This window comes from Rattus norvegicus, chromosome 4 (genome assembly GCF_021556685.1).
Source record: "Rattus norvegicus strain SHRSP/BbbUtx chromosome 4, alternate assembly SHRSP_T2T, whole genome shotgun sequence".
NCBI lineage: Eukaryota > Metazoa > Chordata > Mammalia > Rodentia > Muridae > Rattus > Rattus norvegicus.
The window spans coordinates 125,062,600-125,080,778 of NC_141537.1; the positions used below are offsets into that span (position 1 = coordinate 125,062,600).

The following is an 18,179-nucleotide window of genomic DNA, read 5'->3' on the forward strand; positions in this document are numbered from 1 at the left end:
TGGACAGATCATGGAAACAGAAATTAAACAGTGATGTCGACAGACTAAGAGAAGTCATGAGCCAAATGGACTTAACGGATATTTATAGAACATTCTATCCGAAAGCAAAAGGATATACCTTCTTCTCAGCTCCTCATGATACTTTCTCCAAAATTGACCATATAATTGGTCAAAAAACGGGCCTCAACAGGTACAGAAAGATAGAAATAATCCCATGCGTGCTATCGGACCACCACGGCCTAAAACTGGTCTTCAATAACAATAAGGGAAGAATGCCCACATATACGTGGAAATTGAACAATGCTCTACTCAATGATAACCTGGTCAAGGAAGAAATAAAGAAAGAAATTAAAAACTTTTTAGAATTTAATGAAAATGAAGGTACAACATACCCAAACTTATGGGACACAATGAAAGCTGTGCTAAGAGGAAAACTCATAGCACTGAGTGCCTGTAGAAAGAAACAGGAAAGAGCATATGTCAGCAGCTTGACAGCACACCTAAAAGCTCTAGAACAAAAAGAAGCAAATACACGCAGGAGGAGTAGAAGGCAGGAAATAATCAAACTCAGAGCTGAAATCAACCAAGTGGAAACAAAAAGGACCATAGAAAGAATCAACAGAACCAAAAGTTGGTTCTTTGAGAAAATCAACAAGATAGATAAACCCTTAGCCAGACTAACGAGAGGACACAGAGAGTGCGTCCAAATTAACAAAATCAGAAATGAAAAGGGAGACATAACAACAGATTCAGAGGAAATTCAAAAAATCATCAGATCTTACTATAAAAACCTATATTCAACAAAACTTGAAAATCTTCAGAAAATGGACAATTTCCTAGACAGATACCAGGTATCGAAGTTAAATCAGGAACAGATAAACCAGTTAAACAACCCCATAACTCCTAAGGAAATAGAAGCAGTCATTAAAGGTCTCCCAACCAAAAAGAGCCCAGGTCCAGACGGGTTTAGTGCAGAATTCTATCAAACCTTCATAGAAGACCTCATACCAATATTATCCAAACTATTCCACAAAATTGAAACAGATGGATCACTACCGAATACCTTCTACGAAGCCACAATTACTCTTATACCTAAACCACACAAAGACACAACAAAGAAAGAGAACTTCAGACCAATTTCCCTTATGAATATCGACGCAAAAATACTCAACAAAATTCTGGCAAACCGAATTCAAGAGCACATCAAAACAATCATCCACCATGATCAAGTAGGCTTCATCCCAGGCATGCAGGGATGGTTTAATATACGGAAAACCATCAACGTGATCCATTATATAAACAAACTGAAAGAACAGAAACACATGATCATTTCATTAGATGCTGAGAAAGCATTTGACAAAATTCAACACCCCTTCATGATAAAAGTCCTGGAAAGAATAGGAATTCAAGGCCCATACCTAAACATAGTAAAAGCCATATACAGCAAACCAGTTGCTAACATTAAACTAAATGGAGAGAAACTTGAAGCAATCCCACTAAAATCAGGGACTAGACAAGGCTGCCCACTCTCTCCCTACTTATTCAATATAGTTCTTGAAGTTCTAGCCAGAGCAATCAGACAACAAAAGGAGATCAAGGGGATACAGATCGGAAAAGAAGAGGTCAAAATATCACTATTTGCAGATGATATGATAGTATATTTAAGTGATCCCAAAAGTTCCACCAGAGAACTACTAAAGCTGATAAACAACTTCAGCAAAGTGGCTGGGTATAAAATTAACTCAAATAAATCAGTTGCCTTCCTCTATACAAAAGAGAAACAAGCCGAGAAAGAAATTAGGGAAACGACACCCTTCATAATAGACCCAAATAATATAAAGTACCTTGGTGTGACTTTAACCAAGCAAGTAAAAGATCTGTACAATAAGAACTTCAAGACACTGAGGAAAGAAATTGAAGAAGACCTCAGAAGATGGAAAGATCTCCCATGCTCATGGATTGGCAGGATTAATATAGTAAAAATGGCCATTTTACCAAAAGCAATCTACAGATTCAATGCAATCCCCATCAAAATACCAATCCAATTCTTCAAAGAGTTAGACAGAACAATTTGCAAATTCATCTGGAATGACAAAAAACCCAGGATAGCTAAAGCTATCCTCATCAATAAAAGGACTTCAGGGGGAATCACTATCCCTGAACTCAAGCAGTATTACAGAGCAATAGTGATAAAAACTGCATGGTATTGGTACAGAGACAGACAGATAGACCAAGGGAATAGAATTGAAGACCCAGAAATGAACCCACACACCTATGGTCACTTGATTTTTGACAAAGGAGCCAAAACCATCCAATGGAAAAAAGATAGCATTTTCAGCAAATGGTGCTGGTTCAACTGGAGGTCAACATGTAGAAGAATGCAGCTCGATCCATGCTTATCACCCTGTACAAAGCTTAAGTCCAAGTGGATCAAGGACCTCCACATCAAACCAGACACACTCAAAAAATAGAAGAAAAACTAGGGAACCATCTGGAACACATGGGCACTGGAAAAAATTTCCTGAACAAAACACCAATGGCTTACGCTCTAAGATCAAGAATCGACAAATGGGATCTCATAAAACTGCAAAGCTTCTGTAAGGCAAAGGACACTGTGGTTAGGACAAAACGGCAACCAACAGATTGGGAAAAGATCTTTACCAATCCTACAACAGATAGAGGCCTTATATCCAAAATATACAAAGAACTCAAGAAGTTAGACCGCAGGGAAACAAATAACCCTATTAAAAAATGGGGTTCAGAGCTAAACAAAGAATTCACAGCTGAGGAATGCCGAATGGCTGAGAAACACCTAAAGAAATGTTCAACATCTTTAGTCATAAGGGAAATGCAAATCAAAACAACCCTGAGATTTCACCTCACACCAGTGAGAATGGCTAAGATCAAAAACTCAGGTGACAGCAGATGCTGGCGAGGATGTGGAGAAAGAGGAACACTCCTCCATTGTTGGTGGGATTGCAGACTGGTACAACCATTCTGGAAATCAGTCTGGAGGTTCCTCAGAAAATTGGACATTGAACTGCCTGAGGATCCAGCTATACCTCTCTTGGGCATATACCCAAAAGATGCCTCAACATATAAAAGAGACACGTGCTCCACTATGTTCATTGCAGCCTTATTTATAATAGCCAGAAACTGGAAAGAACCCAGATGCCCTTCAACAGAGGAATGGATACAGAAAATGTGGTACATCTACACAATGGAATATTACTCAGCTATCAAAAACAACGAGTTTATGAAATTCGTAGGCAAATGGTTGGAACTGGAAAATATCATCCTGAGTGAGCTAACCCAATCACAGAAAGACATACATGGTATGCACTCATTGATAAGTGGCTATTAGCCCAAATGCTTGAATTACCCTAGATCCCTAGAACAAACGAAACTCAAGACGGATGATCAAAATGTGAATGCTTCACTCCTTCTTTAAATGAGGAAAAAGAATACCCTTGGCAGGGAAGGGAGAGGCAAAGATTAAAACAGAGACTGAAGGAACACCCATTCAGAGCCTGCCCCACATGTGGCCCATACATATACAGCCACCCAATTAGACAAGATGGATGAAGCAAAGAAGTGCAGACCAACAGGAGCCGGATGTAGATCGCTCCTGAGAGACACAGCCAGAATACAGCAAATACAGAGGCGAATGCCAGCAGCAAACCACTGAACTGAGAATAGGTCCCCTGTTGAAGGAATCAGAGAAAGAACTGGAAGAGCTTGAAGGGGCTCGAGACCCCATATGTACAACAATGTCAAGCAACCAGAGCTTCCAGGGACTAAGCCACTACCTAAAGACTATACATGGACTGACCCTGGACTCTGACCCCATGGGTAGCAATGAATATCCTAGTAAGAGCACCAGTGGAAGGGGAAGCCCTGGGTCCTGCTAAGACTGAACCCCCAGTGAACTAGACTATGGGGGGAGGGCGGCAATGGGGGGAGGGTTGGGAGGGGAACACCCATAAGGAAGGGGAGGGGGGAGGGAGATGTTTGCCCGGAAACCGGGAAAGGGAATAACACTCGAAATGTATATAAGAAATACTCAAGTTAATTAAAAAAAAAAAAAAAAAAAAAAAAAAAAAAAAAAAAAAGAAGGCTCTTGCCAGGCCCTTGCCTCCAGGAAGCCAGCCAGGACTCCATCCAGTGCACCTGACAGGCTGTGTTGGAGACAGTTTCTTTTTCTAGATACATCTATGTCTGACTCTGTCACCATGGACTCCTCTGGGGCTGGGTGGTCCTCCTCTGGGTCTCTAAGAACTGCCTGGGCTTAGGGTGCCAGTAGGAAAATGAGGGGGAAGCAAAGGGCTAGGGTGTGTTGAGGAGCAATGCGGTAAGACAATAAATAGTAGGCCCTGAATTTAATCCAGAATGCCTGGTGGCCAGGACACGTGCTGAGCTCCCACACACCAGTCTGCCTATCTGCAAATGACCCAAGAGGCACTGCTCTCAGCTTCCCTACTGTACTCCACACAGCAGTTCCTTTAACCAGTGAGGTCCAAAACTTGGTAGCATACTTGGGTTGAATGTGATCTGTCCCTTTGAAGTCAGCCATAAGCCGGTTGAGAGGTGTTGGGACTTCGAGAGGTGGCCCTTAGGAGAGATTAATGACATTCTCATGGGACTTGGTTGGTACCTGCAATCGGGGATTGTGTTAAAAGGAGGCTGCCCATTGGGCTTTGCCCCTTTCAGGGTGTTTGTTTTTCTGCTTTCGCTGTGTTATGACATAGCACAGGGTCACCACCAGGTGTGGCCACGTACACCAAGAGGACTTGCAACCCTCAGAACTGTGAGCTCCTTTATAAATTACCCCACTTCCGGTGCTTTGCCATAGCAACAGATGCTCGGCTAAGATGTAATTTCACTTCCTGAAATCAATTCATTTTTTTAGAGCATCTACAGTTTTAGTTTATATTTGTAAAATTTGTTCGTATTTACTTTCTCAGTGATAAACACTGCAGATCTATCTTTGTAGGGTATATGGAATATACGGACAGGAGAAATACAAGGGCATTCGTATGTGTTGGTCCTCCACACAGTGACATCCCTGACAGACTCTGGGACTGACATCCCTTTCCTGAGGCTCAGTGCTCAGGGAGCTGATGTCCCAGGTACTGAGGTGAGGGCAGGAGCTGTGGATGAGGGCTGCCTTGTCTTCCCTAACTGTGTGTCCTTGAGGAAGTTGCTACATCGCTCTGAGCTATAGGTTTCTCATTTGTGAAGTGTGGGTGAGGATGTTAGCCCATCACAAAAAGGAAAATGTAGTCGCAAGGCTGAGTGTGGAGGTAGGAAAACAGGTCTCAGAAGCCCCTGAGGGTGGCCGGGGATATTTATGGCTCAGGCATGGGGAAAGTAGACTGTCAGGTGAGAAGTCATCAGTGGTCTGCCTGCAATCAAATGTCACCAGCCGTGATGAGACAATCTACAAGACCAAGGTGCTATGGCCACCTCTACAATGGGTGAAGAGGCCATTCCCTTTCTCTTTCCCTTTCATTTCTTTTCCTGTGGCACAAGGACCTGAACAGAGGCTTTTATACATGCCAGGCACAAGTTCTGCCACCAGGCTGTACCCCAGCCACTGAACTGGTGGAATCATTTCAGGTCAGTGAGCCAGAGGGATGCGGTGAGTTTCGCCAGGTGCAGCAGTCACCCTGAGTGCTCAGGGCTCTGCAGAACAGCCAATGAGAGCATAGCCTGGGTCCCTCATTGCTGCAAGTGGCCACTGAGGAAGCCCGGCCAGCAAGCTTGTCACCAGGCAGACCCCCGCCACCTGCCAGGGCTGACGTATGCCAGGAGCTGAGGCCTCTGTCCACTGGGTGAACAGTATAAAGAAAGTGAGCAGATGATTCCTGTGCCCAGAGCCATCCCCATGGTGTGCAGGGGAGGGTGACAGGTGGGGCATGTCTGAGGCTGAAAGCTGAGGTCAGCCCCAGAGAGGTCTGATTGGCAGGATGGTTGTTGTCAACACCATTCTGAGTCTTGGTGGTTTGAGTATACGTGACATATTTCTTCTATGACCTTAAGTTTGGGTCAGAAAGGAAAGATCAGAACAAAATGGCACCAAGCAGCTTGCTAAATGTGTGCCTAGGGCCTTGACCTGAAGTGGAGTGGGGTGGCTTCTGCCTTCACACGGTCCTGGTGTCAGAACCTATGACCATCTGGCTTTCTGTTTCAATTAGCAGTAACCAGCAATAATTGGCAATAATCATGCCTCAGATAAACCTCATTGGCTATGATACTGCCACTGCACAGAGCCCCGTCTGGCTTTCTGGACAGCGAAAGAAGGACTCCACAGACAGCCAAAGACCATGAAGTCATGCAATAGAGCACCACAGCCGCAAGGCTCTTCATGGGTTCAACTTATCAGGCCTAAACCATCTTTAATTTAATTTAATTTTTTTTTCAGAGCTGGGGACCAAACCCAGGGCCTTGCGCTTGCTAGGCAAGCACTCTACCACTGAGCTAAATCCCCAACCCCAGGCCTAAACCATCTGACTAGTGGGTCGCTAGCCAGAGCCACTCTGGGTTTTAATTGCTCTGAAAGGTCCATTGGGCCATCAGAGTGACTATGATAGCGGTAAAAGTACAACACCGCATTCTCACTGTTGTCTCTGTAACAGCATGCACTGTGTAAAGTATCCTGGAAATCAACCACAGGAACCTCACCCCAGCAGGCCCAGATGACAGACAGAATCTGTTGATTCAAGAACCTTCAGACAATTTGGTCAGGTGTGAAGTGAATTAAAACAGCGTTTCTCTTACTCCCTCCAGACAGGAAGGTGGCATCCCTTAGGGACAGTCACCAACTCCAGCAGAACCTCAGTGGCCTCTTCTCTGGGTACCTATCCCATGGCTGTCAGTGTAAGCTTCTCTTATAATTGGGAAGGTTGAGTAAACCCTCATGGCTTCAGTATGTTATCGGGATGAAGAGCTCTGCATCTTAAAGACATCCAGGTACACCCCTCTTCTTAAGTGGTTCCCCTAGAAGAGTCAACTGTACTATCTAGGGTGGCCCTGACTATCCAATCACCCGTGATAACCTTTGCAGCAATGCTTCTTAGCACTTTTCAGAAACGCGTAGGGGGGATCCAAGTCACAGGGACTCAGAGTGGGCTGGGGCACTGCTCTGTGCCCTGTGTCTCCCAGAAAGCCCAAGGACCACTTTCTGAGAGACAGATCTGGGACCAGCTAGCTCCAGCCTATTTCCTTGCATGTTGGGTGTCCTTAGCCTGTTAAATGTCTGGGGGGCAGGGCTTTAATGTTGCTGTGGCTCTGACAGAATGATTTATCACCTTGTAGGTCAGGGGATGGAGATACCTGCAAACATCTACGGAATGTTACCAGTGGTGTTTTTAAGGGGGCCCCTCACTAACTATGTAGATATACACAGTAGCATTGTAGCAGCACCAAGCCAGCAAGGAGCCAGGTGTCCCATCTTGAGATTAGAGTGAGAGAGGGCATGTTGGCAGCTGGCAAGGCAAGCCTAGCTTCTCTTCTGGCATGTCTTGGCCCTTGGCTTCCATTCATTCATAGATAGTTTGTATCTTTTTCTGTCTTTTTTTAAATCATGATTCATTCTACATTCCATCCAACTTACTTTAAATTGTACAGTTCCTTTTCTGTACAATTCTGCCATGGCAGAGAACATTCTCTCTGAAAGTAACCCTGCTATTAGCAGTACTCCTTGTTGCCCCTAGCAACCACTGATCTTCTTTGTGTGTTGATAAATTTGTCTGTTGCCAACATTTCATGCAAATGAAATCATACACACACACACACACACACACACACACACACACACACACACACACACACACGGCCTTTGTGCCAGACTTTGATATAGCTTAGTGTTCCCAAGGTTCTTTGTTTTGGCATGTGCCATACTTAATGCCTTTTCATGCCTGTATAATATTTCATCGTGTGACCCAACCATTCATCAGTGGATGGATATTTGACTTGCTTGTACATTTTGGGTACTGAGGATAATGGTGTGCTGACCATGTATGTACAAGCCTTTGTGTAAACCAAGGTCTTCAGTTCTCTCAAGTGAACAGCAAGGAGGGGAATTTGCTAGGTCATGTGACAACTTTAACTCTTATGCTTTGAAGAACTGCATGAGCTTTCCATGTGGGTCATGTTGCTACAGGGAGTGTGTGAGGCTCTAACACCTGCATCCTTGCCAGCACATGTTACTGTCTGTCCAGGGATGACAATCACCCTTGTGAGTGTGCTGTGCTTTGAACTAATGGTTCTCTTCTGGTTGATGTTTCGAATCTTTTGTTTATGGGGTCTTTTTTTTTTGAGAAGTCTTATTCAAACTGTTTTTACATTTTATTTTTGCTTTTGTTTGTTTGCTTTTTGTTTTGTTTTGCTGTGAGAGTTTTTGGATGCTAGCCCTCCATCAGGTAAATGCTGTGACTCAAATAGCCTTTGAGGTACACGTTTGTAATTTTGATCAAGTCTAATTCATTGGCATCTCCTTTGGGTAACCTGTGCTAAAGGAACTGTTGCCTAACCCAAGACTACAACCCTTCTCTTGAATGTTCTTAGGGTTTTTATATAACCTGCACATTTATGGCTTTGCCCCATTCTGAGTTAGTTCCTTTTCAAATGTTATAAGAAGTTGGTTCCACATCTGTCCTTTTTCAGTGTGGATAGCAGCTGTGGGTAAGCTCCTTTGTCACCAGACTATCTTGGTGTCCTTGTTAGAAGCCCATTGTGCAGAACTTTCCTATTCTGCCCTGCACCACTGTGCTGGCCCATGTGCACCTATCACTGCGGATATGTCTTGAAACTTTGCAGACCAGTTCCATTTCATGATCGCACTAGGCACTCGGTCCCTTGCGTTTCCGGATACATTTTAGAACCAGCTCGTCAATTTCTGCAAAAGACGCAACTAGATATTTTTATCTGGATTGCATTGAAAGTATAGAGCAGCTGGCTTTGTTGCCATGGTGACTGCACCATTGTTGCATTATGGCCACGGGCTGTCTTTTCCTAGTCCTGTTTGACAGTGGTTTGCAGTTCCCAGATGTAAGCTTCAACACCTTCTGTTCCTGGTATCCTGCATGACTTATTCCTTTTGTGGCTTACTCTTTTTGGTTTTTATAAGTGGAATTGTCTCTAGACTGCCTGTGTTTTTGAAGGGGAGGGGAAAGTTTGGGCTTGGAATCCAACTCTGGAGTGTTCTAGGAAAGTGTGGTTGGTGTCCAGTGCTGGAGCCCCAGAGCTCCTGTTGCTTGCTGCTGTGTGTAAGAGCACGGCTGAGTATTATGTGCTGAGCTTTTTTTCAAAATAGCTTTCCTTAACTATATTAGCTCTAATTTTCTTATTCTTAAAAAAAAAAACAAATAGAATTTAAAATTAATCCATCAGAATCACCAGGTAAATTCGTTGGGATTTTGTTTTAAATTGTGTTTAGGATTGAACACATTCTTTTGCTACTTTAAATGTCCCTACCCATGACTATGAACTGTTTCCACACTGGGCCATTGTTAACGTTTCTGATCTGACAGTATACTTAGTTCTCTGGGGCTGACATTGTCTGTGAATTCCTAGGTAATCTGTATTTTCATATTTTCTTGGCATTATGATGGTCTTAGAAGATAATCTTTCAGGGTGGCCTTTGTTCACATACAGTGTAATGTGATTGTCTATAATCAGCATCTTGTCAGTAATTTTTCTCATTTCTTGGGTTGAGTTTAGTAATGTATCTGCAAGTCATTTATTTATTTTATTTTATTTGTATCCCCAGAGGGGATACAACCAAGGGTTAAAATTCCTCTGATTCTGTGAATTTGGAGGCAGGGAGAAGGAAGAGGGCCAAAGGAAATACCAGTTAAGTAAGATGCATGCCTGCCTGTGAGATCACCTGCACTCTCATCTCCAGATTCTCTGCTGTGGCCTGCAACGTCCTCTTCTGTGTCCGCTGACCCTCATCAGCAGGATTGAGTTTAGTAGCTGCCAAAGCTCGTCTTTACTGGGGCAGAGGTGGGACTGTAGCGTGCTAGGCAGCAGGTATGCTGTAAGACACTCGTTTCTCCCAGTAATGGTTGTTGGGGACAGTTACTGGTGAGCCGCTGCCATGCACTGTTGGAGGGCGCGGCTTTGTGTTTTCACTTGAGACAGACTCCATCCTGAGGATTTTGAAGCGCTTAATGCTTAGATTTTAGGGGCTGCAGATCTACAGGCCTGCTCGACGGAGTGGGGAGACATAACCTTCTATCCTAGGCAAGAAACAAAACTACCAATCAAGAGCTAGCGCCTGACAGGAGGAGGGCGGGGCTATGCCTTGCAGAACTCCTGGTCCTCCGCTCGACCCCATCATTCTTACACCACCCCAGGGCTCATTCCATTCTCCTGTGGTCTTTGCATTTTCACTGTGGTCCCATTGGGTGCTTAGGAAGGACTCTGAAGCCAGGAGAGACAGATGAGCTATTCAGACACCCAGCAGCCAGCGGCAGAACCGGGGCAGATCCGGGAACTTAAGCCCTGAGTGCCTCTGCTCCAAGCAAGACAAAGAAAGAGGGAAGGTATTCTGCTTGGGTTCCCTTAAGATGTCCAGGTCCTGGCTCCTTCTAGCTTCTTAGCACTTCTTGATTTTTTTCCAATAAATCGCTTCATTACACTTGTTTGGCTCAGGCTCATATCAAGGAGCTCCTAGTACCTGGACAAAGGTGTGATGTGTAGAGGCTTAAGGGAAGAGAGAGATTTCTCTCTGACCTCACAGCCCTGGCACAGGACTTAGCACATGGATGCATCTGAGGACATTTGACTAGGATTGAAGACCAATTGACGCCTGTTGCCCTGCATCAAGAGTCCTTGTGTGTGAAATGCCACAAACATATAAACCTCACCACGATCCTCGTGCGTCTACTTCTAGGGCTCCCAACCTAGAGACAGGGACTAAGGGGTAGACAGCCTGTCTCCGTGTTTCAGGTCATGGCACAGGCAGCAGGCAGCTGAGCCAGAATTGAACTTGAGCCTATTCTCCAAAGCCAGCCTCTCAGCCTCTGTGTGTGGGCACGTGTGTATCATGTGCTTTCTTGCTTCTTCACCTCAGAATTGAGAATCTGCAGTGAGGGGTCTAGCACAGCACCACCTGCCTCGCTTATCACTCTGGTGTTGTCTGAGCTCACGCTCTGTTTCTGAGCGCTGCTGCTTGGTCTAGAAGGATGGCTCTTCTCCATGATGCTGTCTGAGGCAGGGTCTGGCCTCTCTGAGGCCCACTGCTACAAGTTACCTTCCAAAGCAACCTTCTCTTTTGCCAAGAGAAAATGGTCCCCAGCTCTTCCTCCACCTTGCTGGTCCAGTCCCTGTGGAGGCTATGATGGTACCTGCCTCCTGATGGGGCTATGGCCTTTGGTGACTTAGAACCACCGACTATGGGTTCAGGGTGACAATCCCCACCCATCCCTCCCTGGGGTCACCTGCCAGATACCCAGCTGTACAGATGGGGCTCATATACACATGCCTGAGTGGAGTGGCTTGGTTCCATCTAGCTAATTCTCTTGAAAACAAGCTGACTGCTGCGGTTCAGAGCTGCTAAGAAAAATGCCTCAAGGTCAGCAATACAATGTGAGGAAGGGGGGTTGGTGTTTTTTTTTTTTTTTAAATGCATTTAGAATGTTAACACTAGATAGATTCTGTTTGGTCTTTCCTATTTAAAGAACCCAGACTCCTCAGTGTGACAGAGAGTGTGGTGTTTAATTCAGGAGATAGGTTTGGATTGAACTTGGCTAATTTAAGTAGCCTTACTCTCCTTGACCAGGCCTGGCCCAGGGAAGGATGTGTGACTTCATTTGGCCTAGAGGATTTAAGGGAAAGACTGCTGGGGGCTCCTGGGTGTGGTTCTCCCTAGAAAGGGATATTCGCTGAGCAAGACCTTCCCTTTATCTTTGCTCGACTGTTACCATGACTGGGTATGGTATTGGAATGAGGATAGCTGTCTGTGACTGTGAAGGGAGAGATTACAGCATGTGAAGAGTGACATGTCTGAGCCTTTCAGCCAGCTCAAAGTATTACCTACATGACCTCCAAACTTCTTGTTCTGTTGCTAGTTAACTTTCATTGTCAACGTGACAATAGCCTGAGTCACCTGAGAAAGGAGTTTCAATTGAGGGATTGCCTAGATCAGATTGGCCTATAGACATGTCTGTGGGGAATTATCTTGATTTTTTTTAATGGATGTATGATAGTACAGTCCACTGTGGGTGGCACCAATCCCTAGGCAGGTATAAAAAAGCTGGCCAAGTGTGAGCCTGAGGTAGGCCAGCAGCAACATTCCTCTATGATTTTTGTTTCAGGCTCCTGTGTGGTTTCCTGACCTGTATGTAGACTGAAATAAACCCTTTTCTCCCCAGAGCTGATGTTAATCAGGGTGTTTTATCATGGCAACAGAGGTGAAATTAGAGCAGCAACCCTAATGTTTTAGGCAAAATCTCCTATATGCCAATGAAACCCAGTTTCCAGGTCCTGAGCATTAATCCCCTCAGACAGCTAGAAGGACCAGGTGGCTGGACCCCTGGTAGATAGCCTCTAGTTCACTCAGTCCCTTCTGTTTCCCACAGGAGCCCACTCTACCGTCATCTCTGTACACCAGGAAGGGGTGAATAAAGGCCAGGGAACTTCCTGAGACCCTACAAGCCCATGTCTTTCCTGTGTACAGTCTTGAATTTTCATTGCCTTCCCTTAGTCATCAGGAACTCAATTCCCTAGACTCCTCTACCTATTTGTTCTGTGATTGGCATCCTCTCTGTCCTGTCTACTAACACATTCCTCCCTGGCCAACACTTTTTTACCACCAAACCACAGCGTGAGACCAAATGCCTGTGCAGGGAAGTTGTGCGTCTCTGGTCCTGCCCATGACTCATCCCAGTGTCTGGTAGTCTGTCATGTCAGCCATCGGGTTCTTTAATCCGAGGCCTGTGTCTCATCTCTTGTTCCTAATCCAGGGATAGAGGGCTGAGAGCAAGGTTAACCTTGGTCTTGGATAGTTAAATGAGAGGGGGTGTGGACGAGTAGGTGGATGAACACATGTGCTCACATACCGAACCCTGGGCAGAGGAGGCCAGGAGGCTCTCTCCATGGAGAGCATGGTCCTGGTGATGCTGGCGCAGTGGCTGCTGCAGGGACAGTGCTGACTGCAGAGCTGGGCTGTAGCTTGCTCCTGGGAGGGCAGGTGGAGGCCTGCCCACTGGCCTCCTGCCTTCTCTAATCTCCTCTCCCTGCATCTGGGCTGCTGCAGGCCGGCCCGCCCTCCCCTCTCCTCTGCCAGCTGAGTTATCCCCTCTGCCATCTCCTACCCCAGATGCTTGGGGGCTGGGGCGGGACTCAGGAGGGAGACAGGTGATGGCCCCACCACTTTGGGAAATTAATTAGCTGGGTTCTTCAAATCACTTTGAAGATTTAAAAAAAGAAAAAGAAAAAGAAAAAGGGAGTGGTTGTGAGAAGGGAAGTAGAGAAGAAAAAATGCTTGCTTGCCCTTTCCTGGGGAGGTCAATATCCAAGCCTTCATTTCTTTCCTTTCCAGGGCACAGTCTACACCCATCCTACCTCATAGCTGGTACCTAATAAAACCAACTTCTGGAAGCCAGGCCCTCTGTCTACTGTTCAAAAACAGGGTATTTGTGTCCTGTCTGTTGGCCTCCTATAGAAAAGGGACCCCTCTTGTGCTGGCCTTGGTCCTCAGACCTACCTGAGGGTCTAGCTAGAAACCCTTGGCTACAGCCCAGTCATGCAGCCAGTGTCTCAGCAGAATGTATGAACAGGCAAAGCTCACAGCCTTTCCTTCCACCATGGACAGAGTAGACAGTCCTCACAGCTCAGGTGGAGGCAGGCCTGGAGTCTGGGTCTGGGAACTCAGCTGCCTCCCTGGGGACCACCCAATCAGGCTGCCTGCTGCTTCAGGGCAAACTCCTGCTCAGAGCCTCAGAACAGCTGAGAGCCTTGGGTGGAGAGCATGCCAACTTCCCGCACCCTAAGAAAGTCCTTGTGCTTATCACCAGGCCCCAGGGAGACCGCATGGTGGCTCAGAGGCTTCTCCTCAGATCCCCAGGCTATCCTTTGAGGTGCCCCAGAATGCCCCCTGCCCTTGCCCGAGGCAGAAACCGAAGCTGCAGAAGCTGGCTTTGGCTTGCTGAGAGCTAGCTGGGCTTTCTGCTTCAGCCCCAGCTGGGCTGGAGGAGGGTAGCTGCCTGGCATGCAGGTGAGGTTTGGCAGAGCTATGGTCTGGAAGCTTTCACAGGGCTTCAAAAGTTTGGCATAGGCACATCAGGAGGGATGATGCTTCCTTTTTGGGGACCCCACCCCCGCAGGTCTTGGCATACATGCCAGGCAACAGGTGGGGCTCAGAACCATCTTGTTTATGGCTCCAGGTGAGCACTCATGGGCCCCCCACTGAAGGGGGAGGGGGAGGGGGTTGGGCTTCTGCCAGGGTGCCCCATCTCTACTGCTCCTCAGCTGCAGCATCCAGGGAAACTAGAGCTCTCGCTCTCCCTCTCTCTCATTCCAACTTGGGCCCTACACTCTTTAGTTGGATCTCTTTTGCCTAGAAAGATTGATCGGCCTTGAGAGACACTGTAGGGTCCTTTGACAGAATGGCCATGCTAGGTTTGAGCCTAGCTCAGATGGCTAGCTTGGTCTGAGCCAGGCTCTTGGCTCTGTGAAACGGAAGTAGCAGCTGCTGCCAGGGCTTCTGAAGAGGGGAAAGGACAGGTAGAGGCAGCGATGGTGTAGCTCTGTCATGGGGTTGCTCATGACTCTGTGCAAGGCCTGGCGTAAGGTGGTTGAGGCGTTGTGGATCTGTCCCCTATGGGGAGCCGAAATGGCTCACTGTTTACTCCTTGGGATTACAGACTGGCAGCATCTGTTCAGCAGGCAAGGTCCAAGCTGTCTATACTCCTGAGGAGGTGTGAAGTTAATCCAGGGCATTAAACGTGCTGGCAGGGGTGGAGGCAAAGCTACCATGTGCTGTGCACTTGCTGTGTTTCAGACACTCGACAGTTAACCCAGTCGGTGCTCTCAACCACCTGAGGCAGTCTTTTATGACCAAGTTCAGTTTTAGGATGGGCCCGAGCATCCGTGTATCACTGGCATGGTTTAGAGCTGGGTCTATACCTGGACTGGTGGGCTCTCGTCTGCAGCTACTGAGCCATCCTACCTTTAAGAGAAGACTGAGGATTCCCAGGCAGCAAAGACTTGTCCTGCCATAATGTCTTCCTGTCATAAAGGAGAGTGAGAGGGTACTCTGGAGATACCTCAATGTCATTTCCAAACCGTACCCCATTCCTCTCACCAGCAGTGTTACCCCTGTGCCTGAAGACCAGCTGAAGCCCTGGGCTGCTGGCCTTGCCCCCTCTGCAGACTGCTCTATCTCGTGGGCTTTCTCTTCCCATAAACTCAACTCCCTCCTTTGGTCACCATCCCAACTTTAGGGCAGTCTCTACTCACCAGGGACTTCTGAGGGGTGCCAGGTTTTAAAATGTGAGAGGGGAGTGTAGCCCTTTTTGACTTTTCCTTTCCAAAGCCTTACGTGTGTGGCACTTACTCGTAGGCTGAGCAACAAAAAAACATTATTACGTGGTTCCACCCCTTCCCCAAGATGTAAGGCTGTTCCCAAATGGGGCTGCCTATCACATCAATCTCCCTCCGCCTTTCCTCCTTTCTTATTCTTAATAACAGAGTATTTTCTATCTTTTCCAGTTTCAGAGTTTATCCTTCACAAGAGATCGGTAAGTTCTCCCTGACTTTAGCACAAATCCCTTTTTTGTAATGAGGTTCACGATAGGCCACGCCCTCCAAAGTGGGTAGAAGTCCTGAGCCACTGCCATCCTGAGGGTAGAAAACAGGTTCTTCCCTGGCATCCTCTCAGAAGACAAGTTCTGGATAACCCACAAAATAAGGCCTTGAGGGATACTAAGTTTCCCCTGTCACCAAATTGGAAATGGCCCCAGAGGGGAAGACAACTTCATCTACATGTTTGCTGAATGGCTGAGTGAGTACATTCAGAGGGAGAAGGAGAACTATGGATAGAGAGCAGGAAGCCTTGCACATGGTCCCATATGAGAGGCCGGGCTGGTATGGGACTCAAGTGGGGGCAGATTGCCTGGCCGAGGGCTTCCTAGTAGGGTCAGAAGGCCCCTCCCAGCAGCACTCCTTGCATGGTCAAGGGAAGTGGAAACTGCCAAGTAAGATGCCTGAAGGCAACCTCTATGGGGCTATCCATCTCCTGCAGCTATCTGTGGAATGTGGAGAGAGAGGTCCAAGCTAGAGGGTGGTGAGAAACCACCAGTAGCAGAAGGCAGCAACCCATTCTCCACAGCAGAGAAACCAGGACTTGGCACTAGGCTGTGACAGGTGAGTCCCCTCCTTCCCTCCCCCCTACCTCCCTCCCTTCCTTCTCTCTCCCCTCCCTCTATTACCTCTCTTCCTTCTCTGGCTGCCCTGGGACAGCCCATGCAGTCCTACACTGGCCTGTCTTAGGTGCTGCCCAATTTCCATTGGTTAACTTTCATTTAAGAGGCTGACCATGTGTTCTGTGGTAGACATGACATGGTTGTGTAAATTACTGTTGTCCTTAAAGTCACACCAGGTGAATAGCAAAATTAAGGCTACACACTCAAGAATACTACTACAGTCTAGAATAAATGTCTATGCTGTGACAATGTGCACTTTCCTTAAAACCCAAGCCAGGCTGGGGCCTTGCTACCTGTTAACATCCTCTCAGGAAGAGCCAAGGTTTCTCCAATGGCTGCAGAGCTGACTGGTCAGTGTGTCTCTGGCCTCTTCTCTTGGTCATGGTGCTTTAGCTGCTGACTTAGGCTGTTCCTCTGTCTGGGAACTCTTCCCCCAGTTAGCTGGTTCATTATCTCCCTTGTCTTTAGGATCCTGCTCAGAAGTCACCTACTCTGGGAGCATTTCCCTGACCCCTCTCATATTAGAGGCCCACTTCCCATTGCTCCCACTGTCCTAAGGCATCCATCCACCAGCCATATGTGTCTCCAGAACACCCAAGACCTACTGTAAGTGAGAAACGGCTTCAAAGATCAGGACGCCAGCCAGAGCACACCAGCTCAGGGACAGTCTTCTCTGTAGAATGAGGTTGACACAGTGGCATTAGAGCCGATGAGATGCCTCATGGCCGAGCTGCATCCATCTGTCCCGTTCTGCTTCCGTCTCATCGAACCATCACCTCTGTTGTACTGACTTTCAGTCACTGCCACATCCAGATGTCTATCTGCTTGGTGTCTGTCTTCCCAGAGACACTGGCTCCTTACAGTGCAGAAGACCTTTTCCAGAGGGGCTTTAAGATGGCACAGAAGTGCTACACAGTCCTCAGAACTGGTGGCAAAGAGAGTTGGCACAGGCTCAGAGGTCTCCAATGTTCTGAGAAGACACTGGCTGTAACACTGGTGCCTGGGCAGTGGTGGCAGCTGGTACAAGCCTTGCTGGGATCTGACTGTGTTGAGAAGGACTTGGTGTGCTGTGTCTGGGGTAGAAGAGTGATATAGTCATTGCTGGAGAGCTGTTCAGAAAGGACCGACTCTAGCAGATTACAAGGCATGGAGGATACAAGCTTGCCTGCTGACAGGGTCCAGGACAGCTAGTCACAACTCATCTGGGTGCTCAGTGAGTGGCTGGCCTGCTGCAGTGGACAAGAGGTTCAGTATGAGAACAGCCATCTCTCCCAGCCTTCCTTCGGGGAGCCTAGACTTGTGTGGACACTGAGGGTGGCTTCCTGTGACCTTCTGGACCCCTCAGACCTCAGTGCTGCCTCTGGAGACTCAGTTACAGAATCCCCATTTTCTTGGACGAGACCCCATGAACTAAGCTGCCAGACTGCTTAGTCCCACCCTGGTCTGGTTGTGTTCTCTCTCCAACACTGCCTATCTCTGCCCTTCGCATCAGGAAATGCAGAGGGGGACAAAGGCTCTCCATGAAGAACAGAGGGAGGAGTGTCCTTGGACCATCTCTGGGTGTATGACACCCTGTATTCAGCCTCAGTGTCCTGCTCCAGGAAGTGAGTTTGAGTCACTCAAGAGTTTCCCTCTACGGGCCACAAGGACTGCCCTGCAGATGATGCCCAAGTGCCCAGTTGGCCTTGGCTTGTTAAATGTGTGTTCTGTCAGGAGAGCAGAGTCTGAGTGTAGGTCAATCAGGGA

General features: G+C 47.2%; 1 pseudogene; it reads right to left on the reverse strand.

The window, feature by feature from the left end:
* Window positions 1-6,210: 6,210 nt before the first annotated feature.
* On the reverse strand, window positions 6,211-6,274 carry LOC134486899 (U4 spliceosomal RNA; annotated as a pseudogene).
* Window positions 6,275-18,179: the final 11,905 nt, after the last annotated feature.